The sequence below is a fragment of the Macaca nemestrina genome, chromosome 13, assembly GCF_043159975.1.
Source record: "Macaca nemestrina isolate mMacNem1 chromosome 13, mMacNem.hap1, whole genome shotgun sequence".
NCBI classification, from domain to species: domain Eukaryota; kingdom Metazoa; phylum Chordata; class Mammalia; order Primates; family Cercopithecidae; genus Macaca; species Macaca nemestrina.
The window spans coordinates 49,277,898-49,302,492 of record NC_092137.1 but is presented as its reverse complement, the minus strand read 5'-3'; the positions used below and the strand labels follow the sequence as shown (position 1 = coordinate 49,302,492).

The following is a 24,595-nucleotide window of genomic DNA, read 5'->3' as shown; positions in this document are numbered from 1 at the left end:
GATCCAAAGTGGTCAAACTTTGAAGCCCAAAGGTAGGTTATGGAAATCCCTCGGCAGCGTCTGGCATGTAGAAGCTGCTCGGTAAGTGGCAGCACATTATTCCCTGACACACAAGAACTTCACTGGCCACATATCCAAAACAGCTTGTCACATGCTTTAGCAATTTTTCTTTCAAAGGATGACCATGTTAGCTAGAATAATTTGGTTTATTATCACTTGCTATCTGAAAGTCTCCACAGGACTTCTAATTCCTGATAATTTATTAAGCTATGAAGAAAAACCCAAAATCACTAGTGTCCTCCTAGTATATCACAATGCATCTTACTCTCATATCCTAATATTTGCTCAACCTGTACGGTTATAATATTGGTTTAGACCTAAAACTATGGAAGCAAAGTGGAAAAGAAACAGAGATATACTCAGCATCTACTATAGGTCAGGAAATGTGGTAAGCTCTTTTAAAACAACTTTTCAAAGAGCTGGCCTTGTAGCCTCTTTTCATGGAAAAGAGTGAGGCCAGAGAGGTTGTATAACATGTCCAAAGTATAATTGGTATGACAATGAGCAGGATTTGAACCTAGAAACTGTGTCAAACTCCAGGTCTGCCCTATTTCAACTAGAGCACAATATCTCTTGATTCTAGAGATTGCTAGAGTCCTGTGGAGTGTAACTTACACCAACAAATTCTAGCTCTTTCAAGGACATAATATTATATCACTGTATCAATACAATTCAAAATGCTAGATTCTTCCCTGACTTATTTTAAAGTGTCAGACTTATTTAAATGGTCAACAAAAGACCATCCTGTCCAGCAACAGAAAGCAGAATTCATCAGTATTATCCACAGGGCAACATAATACATTTTTCCTCAAATTTTGATTTATAATGAATTTAACTACCATCCTGACTTAGGAGATGAAAATCTGTACCTAAAGCATAGGGTTGCAACAGTTTCCTTTCCTCCTTTTTATTTTTTATTTTTATTATTTATTTTTTATGTTTTGAGATGGAGTCTCACTCTGTTGCCCAGGCTGGAGTGCAGTGGCACAATCTCAGCTCACTGCAACCTTCGCCTTCCCCAGTCCCAGTGATTCTCAGAGTAGCTGAGATTACAGGTGTGCGCCACCATGCCCAGACAATTTTTTGTATTTTTAGTAGAGATGGGGTTTCACCATGTTGGCCAGGTGGGTCTTGAACTCCTAACCTCAATTGATCCACCTGCCCTGAACTCCCAAAGTGCTGGGATTACAGGTGTGAGCCACCACGCCTGGCCACCTTCTGTTTTAAAAAGCCATTATACAGCCCACTATGTGCCTGCAACTGCCACTGCCACTTGTGGTAATCACATTCTCTCATTAATTTCTCACAGTAACCCTACAATGTAGAAACTATTATTAGTCCCAGTTTGCAGATGGGCAAACTGAGGCTCAGCCAGGTTGTGCAACATGCTGGCTCACAAAGCTCTAAGTGTGAAATCAGACACACACTCTGAGTCTGGATTCCTTTCTTCATTTTTGTACTTCTGTCCACTTGTTTTATATTGATAATTGCAATCACAACAACTGCAAAGGGAGATTGTCCAAGGGTGATATATGTTACCTGGGATTTCAGTGGTAATCTGTTCTAAATGTTTGCATAATATTGGCACAAAAATCCGCAAGATAATTCAGTGATAACAGATTTTGTCAAAGAAAGTGAAACAAACCAGGGATCTAAAATGTGCCATTGCAAAAAAGGAAAGAAAAAAATTTTTGCAGGTGCTGGATAAATTGAATTGATGGGCTTGAAAGGGAAATTAAGAAAATATTTTAGGTTTCCAGCATGTAAGTTTCTAGAGAAGAAAAATTGACTAGGATGAAAAAAAAAAAATGATCCTTCTTGTCTCAGCATTTGGCCAAAGTATGTATTGTTTGCCTATGGAACACTGCTTACCAATATATGTAACCTAAATTTGCTCACACTCACAAGCACAGTAGCAAAACATCACTTTGAAGTAACAGTGAAATACAAATGCTTCTTGCCCCACTCTCTCATTCCCCAATAATATCAGTCTTCATTCTTAAAGGATCTCTGAATAACACTGGAAATTTCCGGGGTACAGGTCATGTGTGCAGAAGTAGTCTTCTCCTGCTCACTGATGTCCACTGCCCATGTAACGTGGAGGTCCCCAAACGCTGGTGGGACCTTGATCCTGTTGCTGTCTAGGCTCTTGACACCATCACAAGAAGGAATTCAAGAAGTGGGAAAATAGTGAAAGTACAGAGATATATTGCACAGCAAAAAGTACATAGTCAAGAAAAGGGAGTGCAGGTGTACTCAAGAGAGAAAATCCCATGCAAAGGGGTTTGGCTCCTATCTTTATGGGTTTCTTTAAAACCAAGGGGTGGAATATTCATGAAGATTTCTGGAAAAAGGTGAAGATTTCTCAGAGCTGTGGTGCCACCCACTTTTACACCAAATGTGGGTATTCCTGGAACTGACATGGTGCTGGTGGGTGTGTGATTGACTATGTTAATGAGCATATGATGATGTCCTAGGTCAAATCTAGTACCTCATTGGGTCCAGTTGGTCTTGGCCAAAGTGGCCCACATCCTGGTTTCCAAAGTCTTATCAGCCTCTAGCTTATGCAGCTATTTCAGAGTTTCCTTTTTGCTAGTCATGTGAAACTGCTGCCTGGAATTTTCTATTCTCCCATGACTACCCTGTATTATTCCTGTATCACATGAAGCCACTTCACATGACACCTCTCCAGTCCCACTGCTGCCATGTGAGAGCCACAGGGATGTAAAAGCCACTGTTTCTCAAGGTGCAACTAGTGCCGTCACCCCTTTGTGAATGAGCTCACTAGTTAAGTTGAGGAGGGGGAGAAAGCATCTTTTCTCCCCTTCCACCCCATTCAGCCATCCACTCACAGAAGCCTCTTGCCTTGGCTGTGTCTCTGAAACCTCTGTGCTCCCTCCCCCTCCTTCCTCTTTTCCTCCTGGGAATACATCTCTCAACTCCTACCTGGAGCCCCTCTTGCAGAATGCTCAGGCACAAGTCCACCACCTTGGAGTGGATAGACACCTTCTTAGCTTTTACTCTTTTCCCCCAACCATCCATCAAATTAACATTTTCAAAGAGATGCCTCAGGGCCATTGGCTACACCTACTCATCAGGTAGGCCCAGACACCTTTAAATCATCTGAATCCCATACACCAGTTTGTAGTTCAGGGCTCAGCAATATTTGCTAAGTGATTAAACTGTGGTACTCCTTTATAGTTTCCTAAAATAATTATATAAATCTCCTTTGTGTTGGGTTTTCTATCCATTTGCTACAATGGGTGAGCATCACTGTCATGTAAAATCGAGCTTATGGAGGTACATACAAATGATAACACGATCTCAGTGAAACAATTGAAATAATTCCCTTTCAAGAATGGTCAAGCCAATTAAACAGCAAAGAGCACATAGAAAAGAAATTTTAAAAACAGAAAGCGAGGCAGGAGTGAGGAGGTTAAAATATTTCTCCTTGGTGCTGTTATATTTTATGTAACTCATTGGTACACAATTACTGGGCTTTTGATATCATTGACCCTTTTTTATTCTCCTTCAGCTTCATTGCACAGTGCTTCCAAACAGGACACCCCATTTACCTAGAATAAAACCCCAGTCTTTGGAACTCTTATAGATCCTCAGCAAGAATAGGAGCAGCTGCTAATTTTTATGAGTCAGACTGAATTCCAGAAAAGCAAAAGACAAAATGACTATCCACTTAGAAACTAATTTTTCTTTGTGTCCACCTTGTCATCAGTACACTATGATTATGCTGATAGTAGAGCCAGAGCAAGCTCTATCACATTAAATACGTATGATGCGTCCCATTCACTAGAGAAGTTCCCCCTAATGATGCTGATGACACACCAGAGACGCAAAGATGTGTGTGGTGGCCAGGGAAAGGATTGCTTTAATTTGGAAAGTGCAGCTGAGAAGTCTGGGAGGGTGAATATTAAACATAGAAACTAGATATTCCATAGTTGCCCTCAGTGATTTGTTTTTTAATCTAAAACAGAAGTAGATTTCTCCTGTGAACCTTTTTTCTTGATCTGCTCTTTAGACGGCCAAACTCTAACCAGGCCTATAACAATTCTAGCTAACACTGACTGGGCTCACCAAGTGCCGGGGGGCCATGTTTTATACAATGGTAGGCAAAGAAGGGGAAGAGCTTCCCTCTCCCAAGCTGTCTTTTTCCTCTTAGAGCTAGCTGGATTGAAAATGTTTCCATTCATATCAAAGTCTCAAAGAGAAATAGAATGGGGTAGGGAGTGAATGCTCCTTTATTTCTGTTTTGCCTTCTAATTGAGCCAATAAAGCAGATGTTGGGAAAAGAGGCCATAATCTTGAAATAACAGAGTTAACACTAAGAACTCTGATTTGACCATTCTACAATGTATACATGCATCAAACTATCATATTACTCCCCATTATTTGTCAATTAAAAATAAAATTTAAATTTAAAAAAATTTAAAGAATAATGGTAGCAAAATGTGGGTACACAAAAAGCTATTGGTTACGTATTTGGAGGTTAAGAAACATTCTAGCTGACATTTTCAACTATCATTTATCAAGTACTTAGCCATGTGTTAGGCACAGTGCTAAGAAATGTGCATTTACATTACCTCATTTAATCCTCACAACAGCTTTATTAGGAAGTCCTATTTTTATTCTTATTTTACAGAGGAGAAAACTAAGGTTCAGAGAACACATAGCTTACAAGTAGCCTAACGAAGACTAAAACTCTCATCTGCCTAAGGCTAAAGACCACCTCCTCCACCTTACCACATTGCCTCTAAGTAACATAAGTGTCAGAGCCTTCAAACTCCTAGGTCAGCCGTTATCTCATCCCCAGCATATGGCAGTGGAGAAAACTTCAGACACTTTAGTCCCTTGCTTAAAACCTCTCAGGGTTCCCTATTTTCCTCCAGGTCTAAGTCCAAATTTCCCAATATAGCCTAATAAAAGCCTTCTTGATTTGACTCCTGCTCACACGTCAGACTCAGTTCTCACAAACTCCTCCCCACTCTGCTCTACCCATGATGACTCTGCTACAATTACTAAAAAAATGCCAAGATCTCACTTACTTACAGGTTTTGGTATGAGATGCTCCCCTTACCCAAAATAGTCTCCTCCCTCTCTCCTCTGCCCTGATGACATGTTTCATTCTGAATCAAATGCAGGATTCGGATTCCGCATAGAGCCACTTCCTCTTAGAAAGCTTCAAGTCCCCACAAGGCTCAGTTAGATGCCCTTTTGCTGGGTTTCAATAACCAACTCTTCACTTATGTCATGCATATATCACACCAAATTGCAGTTTTCTCTCTTGCTGCTAGATTGAGGTCCTTGAGAGTAACATTTATATCATATTCATCTTTTAGCTCCAGCACTTTGCACCATAACTGGACCTCCATCAGTCAGCAAAATGAATGAAGACACCTTGGCACTACAGCTGATTCTTACTAATGATGCAACAGGGCCAGTAGATCACGACAGCATGATTTCTTTACCCTTTTCATGATACAGCAGAGCATGGTTTAAGAAGACTGTCTCTAGCAGCATGTGGCACCTAGGTTCAAATCTCAGCTCCATCACTAAAAAATTACCTAAAATAAGCCACATCTAAGAGAAACTTTTCCTTATAGTTTCCCCATCTTCTCAAAAACAGCCCCATATTTGTTTATTTGTTTTCACCCTACCACTTATTCCAAATTACAAGTATTGGTTTACCAGATTACACAGTCTATAAAAATCATGACCACACTGGCCGTTTTTCCATCTTTCCACAAAGCTAGAATAGTGTCTGGTCCATAGAATGTGTTCAATAAACATGTGCTGAATGACCTTGACCTTGGTGTGAGGTAACAGTAAGCATCACAGGGACATGTTTCACATCTAAAAAATGCTGTGTTCGGAGTTGGTGTTCAAATCATTTCCAGAGGTATTAAGGGAGTGTGTCCAGAGGCAACATTCTCTCTCTGCTCTGGTGCCTCCAGGTGGCCTCGTTGGATCCTGTAAAGGGTCATACAGTGGCCAAGTCCTTCTTTCTCCTCTTCATCCTGTATGCCAGATTTTCTCCACTCACCATTGTAAGATTTAAGTGAGCCAGCTCCTTTCCATGCACATCTTGTCCACCAGAACTGGGCTTTCATTGGATCATGTTCTAAGGGCAGGAATGGGGCCAAACTTTTCAACCAAATAGTTTAAACGTAATTCTAGCCCTTTGGTTTTAGCACTAGGCAATGATCGCTTTTTCTGTATATGTTCTTACCTTTCAAAGGATCCTCATTTCCTCATACCACATTGATTCTACCACTATCAAAGGTTGTATGATCATTGTAACAATATTCATCTCTGAGCCTAGTATGCTTTTGTCCCCCCCGCAACAATTTCTGCTTTTATTTGAATTCTGAGTGCCTCAGTTTCCCTAAGGCAGAGTGAGAGAGAAACCATCCCAACTTCTGGCTTCTTCAACAGTATAAAAGTACTGTAATTGTTACTATTGTCTTTATCACACTTTCCAAGGTATTTTCACACATATTGTTCCTTTTGAGTACCACAGTAATGCTACGAGGGTTTTTACTCTTTTTATTTTTCATAGTTGCGGCAACTAAGATTTCAGAAACAGTAGTTCACTTACTCAAGGTTATATGGCTGTTTAGTGTTACAGCCTGTCTGAAAATGGAACTTCCAGTTAATGTGAAAACCTTCTCATTCATTCTTTTTTTTTTCTTTGAAGCACTTCCACAATGGCCAAGACTGTGGTTTATAAACAAAGGAAATCATAGCAAGCTGGTTCTGACATGTTATGTAAAAGCAATGCATTGGGAGAATATTGTTTTGGTCTACAATGAATGTGTGAGTCCACAGAAGCTCCTTAGAATGTAGAGTTGATCAGTCCCCAATCACCATGTTTAGCATTTAGATAATGCTCAGCCCTAGGGTGTGAAAGCCAGCAAAGCCTCCCTAAGTGCAGGCGGTTGTACTGGCGATGTGGTGATGCTGGGGTGCCAAAGTTAATTGTTTGCACAGCGGTCTCTGTGTCATCCTGTGGTAACCAAGGAGGGGAGTAAGAAGATGAATTTTCTGGAAAGCAAGTCTTCAGTGAGAGAGGATAGGAGTATAACCATCCAGCCAGGTGGAGAAGCAGCATGGTTTGCTGGTGTGACCTGGAAGCTGGAAAATAGCTCTTGACAAACTGCCACTTCTCTAAGCCTTAATTATTCCATGTTCTTAATGGGGGTGACAAGACTCATTTGAGACAATTCTGAAGTCACTTGAGGATGACAGAAGGCAATGGGCATGAAAACATTTAAGGAGCTTTACTTATAATCAATAGAGGGGCAGAGTTTACTGCCAACATATCTGGCATTTGTGGGAGTCTATCTACCTAGGTGCCAAGACTTCCCCCAAAGTGTCCTGAGGCCTTTTTTGGCACAGTTTAAATTCAGAAACCACTGTCTACAAAATGTCACTGTCAAAATAGAAAACTAGAAGCTACATCTCTAATAGGATTATTCAATTCAATTAAAACTAATTGTTTAGGGGGAAAATAAAAAATGAACAAAATCTTATTCTCACGGGTTAAACTAAAAGGGAAAAATGCATTTGGGCAAAAGAAAAAACAAAAACAAAAAAGATTTGAATTTTTTTTATTTAAATCTTGTTTCCTAACCTGCTGAGCTAACCTTAGCTCTCTTCTTGTCTGTGCAAATCCACAGCTTCCTAGAACACAAAGTGGGTATGTGGCTGGATTAACAATTTTTGTAAATGTAAATAATCATCCTTTTAAATTCCACACCAGGGATATAAGAATTCATAGGAGCTTAGAATTTAGCTTTTTTAGGGCTCAAACTCTCACCCCTGGTGCCTACCACACTTGCACAGAGCCGCATACAGCCATCTGCCAGAGATTTCCAATCCATGTTTTGGCAGTGAGATAAACAATGTATTAAAATGGCTTAGCCCTGTCTGGCAGAACTAGCTCTGGGGACTTGGAGTCCCACATGTCTGGAGGTGCTGTGCCATCTGCTCAAGGTCACTGGTAGTCAAGGCTGGTAGTGAAGAGTACCCTTACCACAGTGTCTCCATTTTCACCTCTTTAGTCATAACCTGTGGAGCGCTGCCGTGGCTCCCATCCTTCCTGTTCCTCATACTTGGTCTATTAACTGGCCCGTTTTCTTTTCCTTCCACATTCATGGAGGCTTTTCTTTTCCCTCCAATTGCTTCCTCCAACCTGGGCATTTGGGGCTTGTGTCAGGAATAAAAGTTTTCAGGACTGGATCTCTAATGGCCCATTTTGCACTAATGTATCTTTCAAATATGCAGCATGGCCAGCTCATAAAAATATCTTGGTGCAACTTAAAAACTTAATAAAGCATTGTTCACAAAAGTTTATAGGGGCAAGACAGTCTTACTTGTTAGTTAACTATTAGGAAGTTTCTCTCTCCAAAATAAAACTTAAATAGCGGTCAGCAATAGTTCTAGTGGTTGCAGGGATCCTCTCATCTAACCAACACTCTCTTTAATATACTCACAAACTGATCTGCTTCTTCTGCTTAAAGACTTCAAAGACATGGGTTTCTCTACCTATCAATGCATCTTTAAAGGTTTAGCATTTTGTTTTGAAATTTTTAACATATTCAAAAATGTACAGAAACAAACATAATAACCCCAGTGTACCTAAGACCCAGCTTCAATAATTATCAGTAAATGGTTAATCTTGTTTCATCTATGTTTACCAACTTTCCCCAAATCCTCCTCTACTGCATTATTTTAAAGCAAGTCCCACACATTATTGTTTCATCATAAATATTTGTGTGTTCTATTGTGTGGGTATTCTATTGTGTATGTTCCATTTGTGTATTCTATTAGGAAAAACAAATTCCCTTAATCAACTTCACTGTCTTATTATAATGTATATACATTACCCTGAAGCACTTTGTTCATACCTAGTTGCAGTTTTGTGAATGGAAATGTAACAGTTAGGATGGGATTTTTCTCTTTGCTGAGTTTTCAGACTCCAGTTAAAGGAAGTTCACATACATAACCAAAGCATTTATTTCATATTCCATGAGAAGTGACACCATGAGGTGAAAAAAATAATGTATAAGAGATTCTAGTTGGTACTCTGCTGCTTGAAAGCTGTGTTACCTTGAGTAAATTATTTTATCTTTCCTCAGTTCCCTCTTCTATAAGTTATGGACAATATTGTCAGCCCTACTTCCTTCACCAAGATTTTGTGAGAATCCCATGGGATGATCCACATGGAATCACTTTGTAAAGACAATGTACCATTTGAGAGCAAGAAATAATTACTGAGGGGGGATAAAGATACATTGCAGAAGCAGAGCTCAGTAGGAAAGTATAAAGAATATGGAGATTTTCCCTGCCAACTAAGCCATTATGGTTCCCAGAGCCTTCTGTGAAAACTCATAATGGACACTTGCTGAGGAGCCGTGGGGAGCACCAGCTGCAGAGCGGTGTCAAGAGAGGCCCCGTCATATATGATCTCAATCAATAAACCCGCCATCCAGGCAACAACGGCTCCTTCCACCACTGTGCGGGCTGTTCAGACAAAAGCCACCAGAAAAAGTATGTTTTTCACCTTCTTTTGAGACCTGAACAGAGGAACAAATCACTGCTCTTTCCCCTTAGAGAGAAGAAAAATTGTCTAATAATAATACTTTCCTCGGCCGGCTGGAGAAATGAAGTGACCAGCTGAGCTGCAAGTAGATGATTATTCTTTTGGCAAAAACTATGATCGGTCTGAATTCAAAGACCAAAAGCATTTTAAAGGCGAAAACACCTGGGGAGAAGAATGGACAGTGGATTAAAACAAAAATTTCCCTCACCTGTTTCCCTCACAGGGCAGGCCAAAAAAGAACTCAGGAGGCAGAACAGCTACTGGGAAGGAATAAAGTAATGCCTGGTTATACAATGGCCCTTTGTCTGTCAAAGAAGGGCTCTGGGGCTGCCATTCTCTCCAACATATAGAACATGGCTCTCATGTGTCCTAATGGCTTGATAAAGACAAGATAGTAACAACTGAACTAATCCTGACAAAGGCAAGTCTGCAGAGGTGTTTCTGCCCCCAGTTAAGCCACATGGCCACAGCCCATACATAAAGCAGGACTCCAGTTTTCCATTTAAAGAACCTGATTCCATTAATAAGGTTCCATTTGAAGAAACTTATTAACCACTGTATGTTAATAAGGGTAAGCTAGCTGCTGTAACAAACAGCCCCCTTAAATTACAGTGGCTTCATGTAACAAAAATTAATTTTCCTTCCAACAAAATCTCCATTTGTCTGGGTGACTCTTAGACCCAATTCCATTGCCAGAATTCCAAACAGCCCCAGCTGGATACAAGAGGGCTGGAAATGTTGTCCCTGGCTGGGCAGCTATTCTTCAGCAGCAACTCCACACCATGGGAGGAATTGCAGCTTGCTGAGTCTGACAAGAGTGGGAAACTGTGAAAAATTGACTAATAGGCATTTATAAGCACCTACTTTTTGCAAAATCCTTTACCAGCTGTCACAGGGAAAGAGAGGAAATAGGATCCTCGATCCTCAAGAGGCTGAAAACATGATGAGGGTGACAAATATGCAGTCAACTAACAACTAACTAGATGTTGAAACTCCATCCCTTCCTTTTTGCTGAACTGTGCCAGATGATTTACTTTTATGGAATATCGATGGATGTAGTATCCCCACCTAGAAATCAATGATTTACAATTCAAGTGTTCTTCATATAAAGTCTTACTGAACTTTAGTATGCAGAAGCAGTATATTAAGTGGTTAAGAGAGTCAGCATTCGGACCAGACAGCCCATGTTCAAATCTTTAGACCACCACTTCCCAGGATTTATCTGCTATGGGCCTCAGTTTTTGTACTTATAAAATGTGGATGGAGATTGTTCCTACTTCATGGGATACTGAGAGGATTAAATAAGCTAAAACAGGTAAAAACACTTAGTACCATGCTTGGCATATAGGAAACACCATGTTAACGTTGGCTGTTGTCACTGGGTAATGACATATTAAATATGAAGGGCATCAGCAACATAAAAACATGAGAATTCCTGCATGACTCAGTTTACAAAATATTAACATGCAAACTCTGCTCCCAAATGCACTCTTCTTGGCCTCCTCATGCAACTGTCCTGACCCTGCCTCTCAAGTGCTCTCACATGATCTGACACCTGCACAGCCTGCCCAAACTCTCATTCTGGATGGTTTTTTTCTTACTCTTTATCTCTAGTCCCATCAAAACAGATTTGTCTTGATTTCTTAGAAGTGGAAAGAATTTACTCTTTTTTACAGAAGGATATCTTATCCTTTTCCTAATTTAAAATTTTATTTTCATGTTCCTAATTTAGCAGAGTTGCTTCCCATCTCCCCATCATAATGGCGTAAAGGAAAAAGCAATTTCTGAGATACTGCAGAAGGTTTTTAGAAGATGTGATATTGAACTATGCAGGATTGTGGTAGGTGCAGGAAAAGTTCCACGGCAGGTAGTTGTCTCTTTATTTGACCAGCCTTCAGTATGTCTGGTCCCCATAGCTAAAACTAGACATGCCCTGTTTCACTACACTGTCCCCCAAGTCCACTACCCTTTGTATGAACAGAACAACCACTATGTCCACCATGCGCTTGACCTCAGGGGAGGCTCTCTCACCATGCAGCTTTGCACACTACAGTCTGTCTCTATGCTGTAGTCAGAATTATCTGTATGAAAGAGCATAAATCTGGCAGTGGCACCTCCTCTCTCCCCGACCCAGCTATAACACTTAAATGAGACTTCATCTCTCATGGCATTTCTCCACATTTTTCGATGGGCATAAAAGGCAGCTCTTCAAACCAACTCCCCTCTCAAGTGTCTCTTTCCTCTGTCCCCCACCCACTCTGCTCCTGCAACACCAAGCCACTCACTCTTCCCAGTCTCATCAAAGTTCTCAGCTTTGCCCTTAGCCTAGAACACACTGCCCATCTTTCTGGATAGGGAATTTTTGCTCATCCTTTTATGCACAACCAAATATACTCACATTTATCTACAGAGATCTCCAAGGTATTCCCTGCAGACCTCTTCCCGTCTCATTCCCAGAATCCCAGGCAGATTTGCTTCCTCTGCTGTCCCCTCCCTTGGTGAAGACATCTCCTCTGACATTTTAAGCCCAGCAGGTGTGCTTAATGCCATCTGCTTTTCTGGACTATGAGCACCACAAAGGGAAAAATTTGGTCCTAACTGTCCCTTTGTTCCCCTCATGACACATATTAGGTTATATATGTTTAGATAATGAATATATAAAGGACTCTTTAAAGCCTCCTACCTAATTAGATATTTAAAACTTTTGACTCATTTTTAACTATCCCTTGAATATATCCTCTCAACCCCATTCATTTTCGCTGCTTCCAGGCGGCAATTCACCCCTCCACTCCTGCGCAGTCTAAATGTTCTCAAAAGCCACCCTGCAGTAATGCAAGTCTCTTTATTCTCCCTTTACAAACATGCCTTGTTCTGCTTTGCTTCCATTTTTGAAAACTCCCATGCTCAGTTTTTCCATGAGAGGCTCTTGGCAGGAGAATTATAGGTGAAACATAGTTGAAACTCGGTGGGCCCCCAGCCTTCTGCCTAGTTTATAGCCAGATCCAAAGGTACCAGAACTCTAAGCTGAGCTTGGTTGACCAGAGTAGGGAAAAATAAGGAGTGACAGGGGCAAAGACATGTAAGAGTCAGAGGACAAATACACCCAGGTGTGGACATGTACTTTTATTAGGTCAGGGTTCTCCAGAGAAACCAAAGCAATAGAATATACATATAGGAAGAGATGTATTATAAGGAATTGACTCACATGATCATGGAGACTGAGAAGTCTCACAGTCTACAGTCTGTCAGCTAGAGACCCAGGAAAGCCAGTAGTGTAGTTTCAGTTTGAATCTGAAGACCTCAGAAGCAGGGGAATTGATGGTGTAAATCTCAGTTAAAAGTTAAGAAAAGACCAACGTCCCAGCAGCTCAAGAAAGCAGGCAGGAAGCAAAAGGGATGAATTTATCCTCCTCAACATTTTTGTTCTATTCAGGCCCTCAACAGATTGGATGATGGCCATTCACATTAGAGAAGGCAATCTACTGAGCCCACTGAGTCCAATGTTAATCTTATCCAGAAACATCCTCACAGACACACCCGGAAATAATGTTTGCACTGGGCACCTCTTGGTCAACAGAAAACATTCATGATCATAATACTGATGTGTCCAGGTAAGGAATGTGTACTCAAAATATATTTCAATATTCATTTGAAAGCCATGGGTTGGGAGGAGAAAGAGATCTCGCATTAGAGTCAGGAATACTTTTGTCTGAACTTCATCTCTGCTGTTAAGAAATTATGTGAATTTGTGAAAGTCACCTAGTCTCTTTCAACCTCATTTTCCTCACCTATAAAACTGGGAATAGTAGTTCTTACTTTGCAGGGCTGTCAAAAGGACTACAACATAAGAATATAAAGCCTACCAATAGTTTTTGCCATGGGGTAGATTCCCAAAAAAAGGTAATGACTATTAATATCAATTTTGTGATTAGCCATTGTCAATCAGTTTTCATTCTATAACCAAATTGTTTCTCTTTACCATCATAGATGGATTAATTATTTTCCAGTAAGTACTCATTAAACAGCTGTAATTTTTAAGACACAAAATGAGTGAAATATAGAACCTGCTTTCCTGAGGCTAATTAAAACAGAGTGAAACAGCCAGGTCAGTCAAGAGTCACAGCAGTAAGATAACTGCTATATGATGGGTGTGTGCAAGGCAGCATGGTGATCTGAGCAGAGCCTAAGCAGGTCCGAGGCACTTGCCCCAAGGAGATAATGTGAAAGACAAATTTTAAAAGAAGAGAAGAAATCCCCTTGAGAACTAGGAAAGAAGGCTATTTCAAGGAGAGGGAATAGCATGTAAAAAAAGTGGAGCTAAGAATAAAATAGTGCATTCAAGAAACAGCAAGTAGCTTAAGGTGATCAGAAGACAGGACTAGGGGCTAAAGCAGGAGCCAGACCATACAGGAATTGTTCATAAATGGTGAGGAGTTTGAACTTTATTCTACAGGTGATAAGGAGTCATTGAAAGGTAATGATGAAATGAGATTTTCATTTAGAAAGTTGTCTTTAGATATTGTAGAAAACAGATTACAATAATGCTTTCCAACTTTTCTTTTTCACACAATGGCACAAGCAAATTAGTGTAATAAAGATATGGCTCATTATGGTCAGCAACAGGATGCTTAAGGTGAGAGGCTGCTCCAGACCCCACAGAGCTGCAGAGAGCTGAGGGAATTGCCATCTTGCACATATGTAGCCTTCTCATAGACCATCATTGTGAAGCGGTACAGGGGTTAGGAAGCTCTGGATTAGAGGGAGCCACAACCAACAGGCAAGCGATGCTTTGAAGAATTCACCACACTGAATATATTTATCTGAATGAGTCCTAATGAGCAAAATGTAGGTAACAGCCAGTGACATAGATTCAGTGTCAAGAACATTGCTCCATGCTCACAAGCCTGCAGTTTGGTTGAATTTAGTAACCTGTCTCTTTATATGGTATAAAAGTAAAGAGCAGAATAGGGCAAAATATGTCTTTCTTCTCTTAATTGATTTCAATCTGTACCTCTGAAGAAAATCCCTGAATGGCAGGAACTATTTCCAGTCAAACTGTAAAATTATTGAAGGTGATTCTGGAATTTCAGCTTTTCCCTATCATTGCCCTCCCCCATGCACTCACATCCCCAATCTGTGGGCCAAATGCAGGAACAGGAGCTCTCTCTCTCTCTCTCTCTCTCTCTTTCTATCTCTCTCTATCTCTCTCTCTCTCCTTCCTCCATCAAACTTGCTCCCAGAGACATCGCTGATATAGTCACTCACTCCTAGGTATAAGTCTGCCCTTGCATATCTTCTCCCTGGAGTGTTTGCATTTCAAATGTCATCTTGTTGGTAAGCAGTAAGGCTTGCCTCCTTTTAAAGGTATTTCAGGCCTGAGGTCTCAGGAAGGAGAGACAGGCAGGTAGAGAGTCTTCTCTTCATACTCCTGACATTACACTTGAAAGTTGTCTCTAATACCTCTTAAATATTCCCTCTTTTGGCCTTCCTAATAAGCTGCTCAGAAGGCAGAGCAGATAGTCTTATGCCCATTTTACAGAGGAGAAAACTGAGATCCAGAGGGATTGAGTGATTTTCTTATGACTGCCCAGTTTACTTTTGGGAGTAAGGTCTAGCTTGCTGATTGCGGGGGGTGGGGAACCCTCACCTTGCCATGAAACTCTTGTCTGAGTCAGTGTTCTTCAACCTCCATCGACTTGGAACATATAGCCAGCCTCACATGGTGGAGAGAGGTCAAAGCATCCAGATGCACCTCTTCCCAGAGCTTTGTTTGTCTGCTCAGTGGCCTTGAGTGGGGCAGCTCCCAGCTGCCTGGCAGGAGAGCTTGGCCCACAAAGACAGCAGTGCTTTGTCCTGAAAGACTGAATGTATCAAGGTGGAGACTGGGATGGGCCTTTGGGAAACGAGAGCCAACAGGGCACATTGATGAGAATCAGCTTGCAGAGCCTGATCTTTCTGAGAAAGCAGAGACTTAGTTGCTTTTCTCATTTAAATCTTTTCCATTTATTTTTGCCCAGCCTCGTGACTCTTGAAGTTTAATTGCCAACCTTTGTTTTTTAAGCACAAAAGGGGAGGGGCCTGACTTTCTAAGGCATTAAGAAACTTAAAGTGAGCTTCCTTGGAACCCCCACCTTGCCCTTGAACTGAAGAAAGAGGTATCTAGGCTCAGGAGTAACTGGGGATGCAGCAGGTGGTGGAGAAAACGAAGGAGGGGAGTTTTTCAATGCAACATGATTGAGATATACCAATGCAAGCAGCACTCCCCAAGCACACCAAGGCAAAGGGGAGTAAACTGCCCCTTGTTTTCAATACAGGCTCCCTTTTTCACTTTTCAAGGCTGTTCTTAACATTCAGATAACCTAGATTACATTGGGGAAAACACACTCAAACATTGTGCTTTGTGTTTGTGTTTGTGTGAAAAGTACAAAGTGTGACTGTTCTTAGTACTCACTCCCTGCCCTCACCCTATCCAGAATCGATGGTATGAGCCCCTTCCTCCAAAGTTTTGATATCTATGGATTTCTCAACTCAAAACAGGTATTTTCGTTGCCTGGATATTCTTACCTTTAATTCACAAGTCTCCACTGCCAAGCCCTTCTCATTCTCTACCTGCCCACCCCCGACCCCATCTCTTTCCCACCCCATACCAAGAGGGTGCACTTGGGGTTAAGCAGAAATGGTGGAAATACTGGGCTGGGATGGGGTTGACTACTCCCTTCTCTCTCTACCCTGCTGTATTGAGGATGGCAATGAGAGATAGAGAAGAACCAAAAAAACACCCAACTGAAGCAACTTTGGTCCTCTTTACATTCTTGTCATCTTCCAACCTCTTTCTCATGCCACTCCACATGCCCTTTGGAACATGGTTTCTTTCTGCAAACCATTTTCCACTTAATTTTGCAAGTCAGCTTGGTTCTGTCAAGATTACAACTCGACTAGAATGCAAAGAAAAGACTGAACAAGAACATTTTCTTTTTCTTAAGCTTTTCTGTTTTTCTATCTAAAAGAAAAGCCTTGATGGACATAAGAGAGAAAGGAAACAGAATGGCTCTCAGAATAACTTTCTACAGTGAATTGCTTTGAACTCTGACCAAACAAAGGAAACTCTTCCCCCTTCACAAAGAGTTCTGGTTCAGGGGGCCTCTCAGTGGCAACACCTGTTTCTACCCAACACATAGCTATCCTCCGCCTGTGCTGAGGAAGTGGCAATGGCTGACCAGAAAGTCAAGGTGTGCCTTTTAATTTGATCAGCCTGCTGTGAGGCTGAAGAAAAGCAACTTGCCAGCTTCAAGTATTACCCTTTTTCTTCCGAGGGCCATTGGGCCTAGGGTCAGCATTTTGCAAAGATTAAATCTACTCTAATCTTCCTCCAGGTAAGAGTTTGCTAGATAATGACCTTTTCTATACTCTTACCGGCATGATTACTGATACTATCACCTCCCCCAAGCCTTTACAAACTGAAATTGCAATGATAATAGTGAATTCTTTCAATGTCTTTTTAGAGGATTAAAAAAAAAAAAAAAGAAGACGAAAAAAAACATAGCCTACCTAGTCACAATAATCCACGGCATTTGAGCTTTGGGGAAAACCAGCGGGCACCAAGTCACACTAAAAGAAAACCAAACAAAGCACCTATTGTCCTCTACTCACAGTACAATAAAATGATCTGTCTTTATTCCGAATTTCATCCAGGGCATAGATAGAGTCATGACTGTAGTCTTTATCATCCCCGATCATCATGAGAGGAAAACCTGACCCTCATATAGGTTATTCCAGTAAGACCAAGGGAATCCGACACATTCTTTAGAGACTTTGTCCTTCTCCTTCCTGCCATTTTTGCCCTCAATTTAAAGGATAGGGATGGGGGTCTCACTGTACCAATGAGCCAGTCATTAGAGACAGGCCATCAGTTCTATAGGGATGCCATCTCAGAATGTGCCCTTTGACATCCTTGGATGTCAGCTATTGGCTGCCCCCTGCCCCTAGATCCGTGCTGAGGTTCACATCTAACCACAAGGGGTTCTGCAACGCAAATTCTGAGTTCTTGGTTTAGAAGACAAGCGGAGGAGGCCTCTGTACTTCTACCTGAAATAGGCCTTACATTTGTTTCTAAATCTTGTATTATGACTGTTTTGTGAGAGATTTGCCAATGCTACTTTTTGATGTGAGCCTGAGTTTATTTACAATCCTTTAATTTCTACAGAAGAGAGGATCTTTCAAATTATAAGGGGAGCCACACCAGCATTCCTATATCAATCCCTTCCTAGATATCCTCAGGGGCTCCTATTTTCTTCCAAGCAATGTCCAAACCTAGGACATTTCTCCTCAATAGAGCAATATTGCTCCCAAGAAGGCAAAAATTGTTTTGGGGAGGAGAGGGAAGATAAGACAGTTCTTACTCCTTTTATTATAAATAACAGATATACATACAGTACATAAACAGATATACAATATAACTGTGGTATTAAATTTTCATGGGGGAAGGGGGAAGATTAGAGAAAAAATGTCTGTCTAAAAAGTGCCTTAGGGAAGCAATAATGGGAGAAAAAGTCAAGAAACACTGAGAGAGAATAAAAGCTTTCACAATCTGATTTCAACATGTCTTTCAATCCTTTATCTCACTCTACCTTTATGCCAAAGAATAACAAATTGTTTAGGTGGCAGAAATCCTGAAAATCATGGAGATTTTTGTAGAAATATTTACATGTTGGAATTAAAGAAATAAATCTATAATATTATATTACTTCGGTACAACTCAGTAATAGATTATGTACTTTCATCTAGGATGTACATCATCCTAGATTTAAATATCCATGAAGCTAATCCATTCAACAATTGACTTTCTATTTACTGGACTATGTTAATTCTGTTAAAGACTTTCACTTTACTGAACTTTAGCACTCACTTTCAGAGCACATCCTTCTATATATTGCCCAGTACTGGTCCACCCTAGTGAGCATTTAACTGTACTTGTCTATTCGATGATCCATACTTCCTAACTTACCAACTCTCACATTTTTGTTAACACCATACATCTTGATTTTGACCTCCTGGCCGAACTCCAACCCCATAGTGTCTTAGTTTTCTTGCAGGCTGTCACATGCCTCTTGGCCTTCCTCCCTTTTATAGATTTATACTCCCTTGATGAACTTCTGCTTTATTGTCTTGTCAGCATTATCAAATTTTTTGTACTTCTATGCTGCCTCCACACCTTCCCAGCAAAGTCCCAAAGGAGGATGACTATAGATCACTGACACAGCTCAACTTATTCTCCTCATGCCCAGATCACTATTCACTGCTGGTTGAAGTGCACATACCTGGGCAAATAGCCAGAAATATAAAAATTTATATAAAATCCTGTACTATAGGTGGCCCTCTGCACTGCCCATCATGTTTAGCTTCCCTTGATTAGCTTCTTTGTTGATTCCCTTTGCTATGTTTGAATATTTGTCCCCTCCAAAACTCATGCTGAAAATTAATCCCCAATGTGGCAGTATTGAGAAGTAGGGCCTTTAAAAGGTGATTAGGTCATGAGGGCTGTAATGGGAGCTTCAGTGGGACTGATGGCTTTAGCACACTCAGTCCTATTGCCATATAATACCTATGCCACCTTCAGACTCTACAGAGTCCCCACCAGCAAGAAGGCCCTCATCAGATGTAGCCCCTCGACCTTGAACTTCTCAGACTCCATAAATGTAAGAAAGAAATTTCTTTTCTTTATAGATTTCAGATTCCTTCAGATTGTTTATGGATTTTTCAGATTCCTGAAATCTATAAGGAAACGTTTCAGATATTTTGTTTCACACATTCTGTTCCAAGCAACAGACAATGGACAAAGACCCCCTTCATTTAGGTGCTAAATCCCTACTACTTTCCTCATATGTTATTCTGAATCCTACCCCCACACTTGAAGTAAATGTTCTTGCCTTCTTTATAATTTAGAAAATTGAGCCCTTTGACATAATCTCTTTCTCTCGTCATTTTCTGCTTTCTTATCATTAGAATTAGCTATAATCGTACCCTTCTCTATTTAATTTTCTCTAGTCTCAGTGGACAAGAGTCCTCCAGACCTGTTCAAGATTAGTGTCTCTTCTAATCCCCTTAAACCCATCCACTCCCAGTTCTGGAGGGACTCCACACTATCATACTTCCCTGCTTTCCTAACTTGCTCTTTCTTTCCCAGCCTATAACATGTTTGAGGCTGTCACAACTGGGCAGGAAAAAAAAGTTTTTCTTTGACTTTCTTTCCCTCTAGCTACCCTCCAACATCTCTTCCCTGGTTCATCCAAAATTTTTGGAAGGTCATTTTACATTTGCTGTCTTTATTTCCTTAACTTTTCCACATCTTTCCTCAATACAATGCAATCAAATGTTTTCCCCAACAATGCACAGAAATTGTTTCTAATAAAGTCACCAATGACCTCTCAATGATTATGCCCATTCATATACATTTCTGTTTTTATCTTATTACATCTCTTTGATGCACTTGCCATTTTTATCACTAGCCTTTTAAAAATTCTCTACCTCCTTTGATTTCTTAACACATCACTTTCCAGTTCTTCCTGAAGCTCCCTAATCATTCTTTCTTAATCTTCTTCCCTGGTCCCTTCCTTTGGATCAGCTTTCCTCAGTGCTTCCTTCACTATAAATACACTCTCAATGTATCAGGTGGAATTGCCTTCAGGTGCAAGTGATAGAAACCTAGAATAATAATGGTTTAGATTGATAGTGCTACATTTTTCTTAGGTAACAAAAGGCCCAGCTGTAGACAACCAGAGTTAACTATTCAAGGATCTGATCAGGGATCTGAGATCTATTCCTCTCTCTGTTGCACTTTTCCTTAGTATTTGTCTTCCATCTTCAGGATCACAGGATGGGTGCTGAATGCATGCATGCATCTCATCCAGGTAGGAAAACTGGGTAAGGATTTTTGGGAGACACAAAAAGACTTTCTAGTCTTGAGACTTTCCTTTTTTCAGAATGAAAATTCTTTTCCAAGGCCTTCCATAAGAAATGTCTTACATGGCCACCTGAGCTACAAGGATGACTGAACAATTGAGTATTTTATTTTGCAGCCTCTGAAATTGAAGAAATCAAAGGAGAAAGTATTGCGAATTTCTGGAGTTTGACTAGCTAATACTCATTGTCTGCCTCTGGGTATAATCCCACCCTCTTTTTGGTATCAATTAACATTTACAAGCAGGAAAGCAAAATGCCAAGAGCATGGATGCTAGAGCATGTTCCTAGAACTGAATTATGGCACTACCACCTTCTATCTAGCTTTGCAACTTTACACAAGTAATTTCAATGCTTTGTGCTTAGGCCTCATCATCTAAAAACTGGAATGATCATAGCACCTATGTAATGGGTTTGTTGTGAAGATTACATGAGTTAATATGTGTAAAAGAGCCTGCAATGGAGTAAGCCCTATGAAAGTGAGCTATTACCATTATTATTATTAATGCTTATAAATATTCATTTATAGTTCATTTTCTTCCCCTAGCTTTGGATTTATAAAGCCAACTGCTCCTTAGACATTATATTAACAGCCTATAGATGCCACAATAAAGTACCACAAACTGGGTGGATTAAAACAACAGAAATATATTCTTTCACAGTTCTGGAGGTTAGAACGCTAAAATTAGGGTAGGATTAGCATAAATTCCTCCTGAAGCTTCTAAGGGAACAACAGTTCCATACCTCTTTCTTAGCTTCTGGTGATGGCCAGCAATCTTTGGCATTCCATGGCCTACAGATGCATCACTCCAATCTCTTCCATTTCCATATGGCTGTCTTTCTGTGTGTCTTCACATGGCATTCTTTTCCCTGTATGTCTATTTTCTATTTTTATATAGACATCAGTCATATTGGATTAGGGCCCACCCTAATCAAGTATGACATAATCTGAACTTTTATACTATTTGCAAACACCCTATTTTCAAATAAAGTCATGTTCACAGGTATGGGAGTTTAGAACTGCATTAATCTGTTCTCACACTGCTAATAAAGATATACCTGATACTGGTTAATTTATAAAGAAAAAGAGGTTTAATGGACTCAAAGTTCCACATGGCTGGGAAGGCCTCACGACCATGGCACAAGACAAAAGGCAAGTCTTACATGGCAGCAGCAAGAGAGAGAATGAGAGCCAAGCAAAAGAGGAAACCCTTCATAAAACCATCAGATCTCATGAGGCCTATTCAATACCATGAGAACAGTATGGGGAAACCGCCCCCATGATTCAGTTATCTTCCACCGGGTCTCTCCAACAATATGTGGGAATTATGGGAGCTACAATTCAAGATGAGATTTGGGTGGGGATACATTTAAACCATATCAAGGACTTCAACATATTTTGGGGGAGAAATACAATTCACCCTACCACAGACACCCATCACAGATCTCATAGAGGTATCTTACATATGATACTGGAGATGTGTGATTCTTTTTTCCACACTTACCATATTCAAATGAATCGCCAAGTCCTGCTAGCTCTAATGTGTGTATGTGTGTGGGGTATGTGTGTGTGTGTGTGTGTTGCAGATATATATGTATACACACATACACCTATATAATATATGGATAATAGATATAGATATATGTACACATATATACACTCACACACCACACACACATTATTCCCTTTTCTTAATATGTTCTTTCTCTGCTCTATTTTACCTCAGGCCTTCCTCTCCATTCAAGTAGCAAGACCAAATCTCTGTAACCTGGCATAGAGATTCTCCAAAATCTGGTACCTGTCTTTCACTGAAGACAATATACTGGCTCCCACCTCCCACAGATAGTTCCCTGAACTTTAAATGTCTTTTTTCATTCCTCCCTTTCACATGGTCAAATTCTGTTTACACTTTGTGATTTAATCCAAGCATCACTTCTTCTAGGAAACGATCTCTATATCACCCCATTCTATCCTCTAAGATTGAATCAAGTGTCCAGCCTTCAGTTTTTCTGTATCTTTACTTATCTCTATCACTAAATTTATCATGTTCCTTTATAATTATTTTTATGCATGTTTACTCCACTAGCCTGTGAATACATTAAAGACAGAGAATACAGCTTGTTTTCCTTGTATTTTAGTACTTGCCAGATTTTGCAAATAAAAACAGTACACCCAATTACAAATTTAAATTTCAAACAAACCAGGAACGATTTTTAATGTAAGTATGCCCCATTAAATATCTGTGCACACTTAAACTAAAATAAATTATTTGGGGTAATCTGTATTTTATTTGGTAACCCTACTAGCAATATACTTATCAAAACTTGCATTTCTATAAATGTTTATTGGATGAATGAATGATAATATAGATATATAATGGCAGATACCAAATATTTTTAAAACTTAATAAAAATTTGGGCAGGGTATAAATTTATAAGATAAAAATCCATGTGTGCAAATAAAAAGACTTATTTTTCTTAAAACTAAATTTCTTTATTATGAATTGAATCTAACAACAAAACACAATTAGATCAATCCAGCAATTTATCAATTAAAATTTAAAATTAAGTTTAAAACTTACTTTTCTAGTTTCCTTCTTTCCTCTCCCCTCCAGGACCGATGTTAAACTTCAAAAACCAGTACCTCGCACAGTGCAGTGGTGAACTGCCTCAGAACATTTTTCTCCGTGCTAACTTTATTCTATTCCAGACTTTGCTCAGAGATACATTTTCCAAGTTGGTTCTTCACTCAGGCAATGCACAGCCCTCCCTCAGGGGGCAGAAGGTTTGAAAATCTTCACCTCATTCCTTCTTAGCTCTCTAGCACAGTAGTTCATCCAAGATAAACTATGTTTTCCTCTCATCCTTGAATGAGATAATTCATTTCCTGTTCTTTGCTGTGGAAACCTTTCATCTTGGCCTTGCACTGAAAAAGACAAAAGCCAAAATTTTCAAGTTCCCTAGTGGGCTCAACAGAGTAATAAATATGACAGAAAAAAAGTCAGTGAGCTTGAAGATAGATCAATAGAAATTCTACAATTCTCATATCTGATGAAAGACATAGACCCACAGATTCAAATCTACAGATTAAAAAATTCCAAATGAGAAAAATTCAAAGAAATCTATGCCCAGTACAATACAATCAAACTGATGGAAACTAAACAGAAAAAAAGAATTTACTGAAAGCAGAAAAACAGAACATTTTATATAAGAAAACAATAAAGCAAATGACCATGGATTCCTCATCAGAAATCATGTGTATTAGGTCATTCTTGCATTGCTATAAAGCAATAACTGAGACTGGATAATTTATAAAGAAAAGAGATTTAATTGGTTTATAGTTCTGCAGGATTTACAAGACGCACAGTGCTGACTATTGCTTGGCTTCTGGGGAGGTCTTGGGAAACTTATAATCATGGCAGGTGAAGTGGGAGTAGGCATGTCACATGGCCAGAGCAGGAGCAAGAAAGTGGTGCCACCCACTTTTAAACTGTCAGATCTCATGAGAACTTATTCACTATCACAAGGACAGCACTGAGGGGATGGTGCTAAACCATTCATAAGAAAATCACCAATGATCCAGGTACCTTCCACCAGGCCCCACCTCCAATACTGGTGATTACAATTCAACATGAGATTTTGGTAGAGAAAAATATATAAACTATATCACCATGGATGCCAGAAAGAAATTGAACATTTTAGTATTAGTAGTAGTTGTAATATTTTATTGGAGATATTCATATACCATAAAATTCACTCTTTTTACGTGAAGGTTAGTGATTTTTAGTACATTTGCTAGGTTTTGCAACCATCTCTATTATCTAATCCCAGAATATTTTCATCACCCTGTAAAGAAACCCCATATCATTGGCAATCAATCCCTATTTCCTTCTCTCCCTAGCCACTGGCCACCAGTAATTTACTTTTTGTCTCTATATATTTGCTCATTCTAGGCATTTC

General features: G+C 39.9%; 1 protein-coding gene and 1 long non-coding RNA gene across 4 annotated transcripts in view; one reads left to right on the top strand and one right to left on the bottom strand.

Annotated features, from left to right (window-relative positions):
- The window catches only part of LOC105465007 (uncharacterized), a 400,763-nt gene that overhangs the window by 136,604 nt on the left and 239,564 nt on the right, over positions 1 to 24,595 (bottom strand). Inside the window, exon 3 of the long non-coding RNA XR_011611716.1 lies at positions 23,218 to 23,561. This is a non-coding gene — a long non-coding RNA (uncharacterized lncRNA). The remainder of the gene's footprint in view (positions 1 to 23,217; positions 23,562 to 24,595) is intronic.
- Positions 1 to 24,595, top strand: part of LOC105465008 (follicle stimulating hormone receptor) — a 189,238-nt gene that overhangs the window by 36,314 nt on the left and 128,329 nt on the right. The window lies entirely within an intron of this gene.